This window comes from Dasypus novemcinctus, chromosome 7 (assembly GCF_030445035.2).
Source record: "Dasypus novemcinctus isolate mDasNov1 chromosome 7, mDasNov1.1.hap2, whole genome shotgun sequence".
NCBI classification, from domain to species: domain Eukaryota; kingdom Metazoa; phylum Chordata; class Mammalia; order Cingulata; family Dasypodidae; genus Dasypus; species Dasypus novemcinctus.
In genome coordinates, this window is record NC_080679.1 from 78,862,977 (window position 1) to 78,868,976 (window position 6,000).

Consider the following 6,000-nt stretch of genomic DNA (forward strand, 5'->3'; position numbering starts at 1 on the left):
TATGGGTATAGTGAGACATTAGATAAAATATATAAATAAAATATTCGATGATAATAAGTGGTATGGAGAAAAATCCAGAAGAGGGATTAGACTATTGCGTGGTGTGTAATATTAAATAGGGTAAACTGGGAAAGGCTCATTGGATATTTGAGTAAGGACTTCAAGAAATAAGGCTATCTGGGCATCAAGAATTCCAGTTAGAAAGAACTGTAGGTACAAAGATCCTGGTGCATCTAAGTGTGGCTGGAGCAGAACACATGGAGATGGGGAGTGAAATAAAAAAGGTAAGAGAGATGAATCAAAATATGTAGGTACTAATTTATAACAAATGCTCCACAACAATGCAAGGGCTGGTGGTAGGGTCGTATATGGGAATTCTGCATGTTATGCATGACTTAGTAAGCTCATGACTTCTTTAATATAAACATAAACATATAATATATATATATATATATATCCTCATGGCTGCTCTGAAATGAAAAGATTTTAGAGGGTTTTGAGCAAAGGAGTAATAGGTATTCACATTTGAACTGGATCGCTCTTAGTACTCTGTTGAGATGAAAAAAGACTGCGGTGGGGCAAGAATATAATCAGGGAAACCCATCAGAAGGTCATTAAATAACACAGGCAAGAAATGGGTGGTGGCTTGCATAGAACAGTAGTGGTGGCAGTAATGAAAGTGGTCAGATTTTTTGATACAGTTTGAAGGTAAAGGCAACAGTTTGCTGACTGATTATATATGAGCACTAATATATACTCCCTTATTATATATGAGGTATTGATATGGGCTATGGGTGGAGGCTGTGTGTATCAGAGAATAAAAACTGCAGCCCCACCTTTGTGACCATGCCAACCACTCCATTCCCGGAAAGCCAATTAAACAGTGTATCCTCTATAGACTTTGAATAGTCAGGGAGGATGCAAACTAAATATGTTAATTCAAGCCTATGTGGAATATGGGAAATATGTGTTAACTCAAGCTTATTGAGCACTCAAACAAAGCACCATTTGGCTCTTCCTCTGTATAAAAAGAACCCGAAAATCTTATTTGGGGCTCGGGGTTTTCAACAAGAGTCCCTGAGCCTGGCCAGTCGTTAATAAATTTTTCCTTCCCAAAATTATTAGTGTCCTGGCCTTCCATACACAATTATTGAATCTCTCTGCTTCTGCAGCATTTCTGGGGGCTCGTCTGGGATCGCAACAAAGGCTAGAGATGGGAGTACTTCACTACCCCTGCTGGGTGTCTCTGAGGAAGCTGGGAGGCCTTAGGCGAATCCTAAATCTGAGCACTCCTGGACTCTCTTCAGTCCAGAAAGAGAATATGGGCTCTGATGAAGTCCTTCCAGCAAGAATCAAATGCAATGGAAGGTCTAAAGAAATTCTGGGAATGAAAAACCTCTGCACACCAGGTAAGATCATCCCCTGCGGTGGGCGTAGTGTCAGGAAAACCTAACTTTAAATGTTAGAAGGGGGGCCTGATCAGCTCCCAAAAGGGGACCCCAGTGCCTCCAGAAATTCCGGGGGAAGCTGTCTTCTCCAGGTCTGAAAGAAAAGAAAAGCCTGATGTTTAAGGTTAGCTAACTGTGTGTTAGCATCTGATTCTGGTTCTTCCTCCACTAACATAGTAAAGGTTTAATTATAGTGGAAAAGGATGTTGATGGGTTTGTCTTAATGCATCCTGAAAATTGGTCTGGATTTGGAAACTCTTGGTTACAGGAAAATGGATTGACTTTTGTAGTAAGGCTTGATCTGAGTATAAAGTTAAACAGTGGGAAAGGGTTAGCCAGAAATAAGTCTTTGTTTTGGTGCTGGATTGCTAATAAGCTTTCTTTGTAAACAGCAAGAGTAAGCAGAAAGTCCTGTTCAAAGTTTGGTGTTGGAAGTTCCCTCTTCCTAAAGTTGCAATGGTTGCTCAGGGGCAGCCATGCTGGAGATTAATGAGCTTTGTGCATCTGTCTGTATTGAATGCCGGTATGTATTTTGATGCCTCCCGATGATAATGTTGGATTGTGTAATTGTGTGAAGTAGTGAACTTTGGTTGAGCTAGAGCCCTTCCTTGCCATTGGCAAAGGAGTGGAATGATTGTAGTTTATAAAGCAAAACCACAGAGTCTGAATGTGCATGCACTCAGGAATTGTCTGTGTCTGCGCTGCACACCCAAGTTTATTAAAACTGGCCCCAGTCAGAATGGCTGATAGAACAGTAGCTTAAATCATGGCCCTGCTAGGGCAGAGCTTCCCTGGGAAGGTGCTGAGCCTAGGAGGCTTTTTCAAGCCATTTTAGCATCCTGGAACTTGCTGCCATTACCTTCTCCCACGTCCTCCCTTAGGGAGATTGACCCTCCCAGTGAGTCCAAGCCTTTGTAACCCACATTCCTGTCTAAGCACACCCAGCTGCCTGGGAGGGGGAAGGTAAAAAGGCACCAGGCAGAGCCAGAATGAACGCAATGGAAATTCTTCCCCAGGGCATCACAAGCCAAGATACATTTGCATACTTAACCTCTGCCCATGTTCTGCCTTTTTGAATTTCTCTTTGCATGTCTATGTTAAAAGCTTTAAAATATTTTAAAAGCTATGAAACTGATAGAGTGCCTTTGTCTAGCAAAAAGGCTATTGCCTTGGAAACACAAGACTGTTAACTAGAACAATGAACCTCTAATCACTTAATAGCCTTTTTTAAAAAAGATTTATTTCTCTCCCCTCTCCCCTCCCCCCCCAGTTGTCTGTTCTCTGTGTCCATTTGCTGTGTGTTCTTTTTTTGTCCACTTCTGTTGTTGTCAATGGCACGGGAATCTGTGTTTCTTTTTGTTGTGTCATCTTGCTGTGTCAGGTCTCTGTGTGTGCAGAGCCATTCCTGGGCAGGCTGCACTTTCTTTTGTGCTGGGCGGCTTTCCTTATGGGGTGCACTCCTTGTGCATGGGGCTCCCCTATGTGGGGGACACTCTGGCATGGCACGGCACTCCTTGCGTGCATCAGCACTGCGTGTGGGCCAGCTCCACATGGGTCAAGGAGGCCCGGGTTAGAACCGCAGACCTCCCATGTGGTAGACAGATGCCCTATCCACTGGGCCAAGTCCGCTACCCTTAATAGTCTTTTGATGGCTAATTCAGTGGGGAGGCTGTCGATCAATAAGGTCTGCAGAAAAAACAGATAAATCTGAGGTCCAGAAACCTCATGTTGTTTCTCCTTAAAGAAATGAGGAAATAAACCTCAAACTTCTCAGTTTAAACTCAATTATGCCTATAAAAAGTGTGAAGAATGATCAAAATAAAAACCTCATGTGCCATCAATTAAAGTCAGAGTCCCTTCAAATGCAAAAGGTATAAAATTCTTGTTTTAATTTATGCATAACCTTGTGTTCAACTTTGAAATCTGTGTTTAACTTCTGTCAGTTTGCTTGTGCCTAAGAAATCACAGTGAAAGATAACTTAAAAATGAATCTTTAAAGGTCAGTACTGTCTTGCTTGTGGATTTAATGTATAAATCACAAGTAAAAATAATCCAGTTACTAGAAAAGCAGAAAAACTTTTTCTGCTAATTAGTTATTGCTAATAAAGTTCTTGTGGCTTCGTTAATAAAGATACCCAATTCACCTTAAGGTCAGCTGCCTGATGGTAATTATAAACTACATTTTCTTTTGCTTATGGTTCCTGCAAATCTGGCCCACCCCTTGACAATTGAACTTGATAATTGGACTTTAGGAAACTTATAGTTAGATTTAAAAACAAAAGGAGGGAAGCGGACTTGGCCCAATGGATAGGGCATCTGCCTACCACATGGGAGGTCCACGATTCAAACCCCAGGCCTCCGTGACCCGTGTGGAGCTGGCCCATGCCCAGTGCTGATGTGCTCAAGGAGTGCCGTGCCACACAGGGGTGTCCCCGGCGTAGGGGAGCCCCACGTGGAAGGAGTGTGCCCCATAAGGAGAGCCACCCAGTGCTAAAGAAAGTGCAGCCTGCCCAAGAATGGCACTGCACACACGGAGAGCTGACACAACTAGATGATACAACAAAAAGAAACACAGATTCCCAGTGCCACTGCTAAAGATAGAACAGAAGAACACACAGCAAATGGACACAGAGAGCAGACAGCCGGGGGTGGGGGAGAGAAATAAATAAAAAATAAGTCTCTGGCCATGCTCCTGAAGTGGATGGAAACTACTTTGCAGTTTTGAGCTCCTGCAGCAGCCAACAGTAGCTAAGTACAGCCAAATGTACAATGGATATCGCCTCCAGACTGGTACTGTTTTATAGTGCCAAAGAGCACTATGCACCAGGCCAGTGGAATACTGGAAACTACCTTCTTAGCTTCTCTCTAGGATCAACAGTGCTTCAGCTTGTTCACCGTGTAAAGGACATACCTAGTGGAGCCATGATCACCAGAGTACTGTAAGTAGAACTTAAATACAATTGGCATTATGGCCTGCTCCCATGGAGAGATAACATGTAAAGTATTGCAAACCTGAAACTTAAATCTATTAATAGCAGCTCAAAGAAAAATAAAACCTTATGCATTAAGTAATACATTAATTAATATTAAGTATTATACCTTTATCCTGTTCTAAATATATGCCTGATAATTATAGTGTTATCTTTTCTATTCTAAATCATGTGCAAAAGTACATTGAACATGTTAAAAGTCCTGGTAAACTTCATTTTATGCGTACTTAATAAACATGTCTATAAGATAAAAAATAGCCATCTTGCCTAAAAACAGTGGTACCAACAGCCCTTTTAATCCAAAGGCCACCAAACTTACTTGGGGGCAACCTCTCACAATTTTCACCCCATACCAGGTGAAGAATGTGCTTAAGGCCAGGGGTCACCAGTGGCTTAGAGATAACTGGTTAATTAATATCAGGCTCAATTACTAAAAACCTCCAAAGTGGTAAGGGTGTGTCAAACTCTTAACCCAGCCACCCTACTACCGGTAAAGGGCCCAAAGTCAGATCCTGAGGGACAAACTGTACTGATAATTCAAAAATTAAGAATTATGCATTGTCCAGGCCATCAAAAATGAAGCCTGGTAAAAACAGTAAAAAAAATTACCAGGAATTATTCAATTAAAGCCAAAATGTTAAAAAAAAACTTTACTCTGTAGTTCTGATCACTTCCACAGCTGAAAGCTAAAAGAATTTACAACTTGGTGCACTTATCCTGAATGAAACCAGCTGCCCAAGAAAGTTCCAGTTCACAGAAGCACGTGACGAAGCACATGAGTGCCAATCATTGGACAGCCTGAAATGCATCTTCAAAAACTAAGCTAAGTACTTAATACTCTTATCTATTATAATTTCTCTCTGGGGGTTAACCAAGAACATAAAATAACTTAAAAAAAATATATATATATATATATACTGTTCCCCACCAACTTAAAAAGGGTGCCATCTCTTCTACCTCTGTGATCCAGTGTCCTCTTAAAAAACCATGTATTTCAAAAATCTAATTAAATTTATTTCTTTTAGAATGGGCATCTTATTAGTCAGGTGAAAACTTCATCCAGCTTCATACAGAATGCCAGATCCTGGGAAGTGGATTTGGCTCAACGGATAGAGCATCCGCCTACCATATGGGAGGTCCAGGGTTCAAATCCAGGGCCTCATGACCTGTGTGGTAAGCTGACCCACATGCAGTGCTGATGCATAAAAGGAGTGGTGTACCACGCAGGGGTGTCTGTTGCATAGGGGAGCCTCATATGCAAGGAGTGCACCCCACAAGGAGAGCTGTCCTGCGCAGAAGAAAAAAAAAGAAAGGAGTGGCACTGCACACATGGAGAGCTGATGCAGCAAGATGATGCAACAAAAAAAGAGACACAGATTCCCAGTGCTGCTGACAAGAATGCAGGCAGACACAGGAGAACACACAGTGAATGAACACAGAGAGCAGACAATGCGGCGGGGGGGGGAGGGGGGGGAGAGAAATAAATGAAAAAACAACAACAACAAAAAAAAACAATGCCAGACCCATTCTTCCTCCAGTCAAAATAAAATAACAAAGTTTTT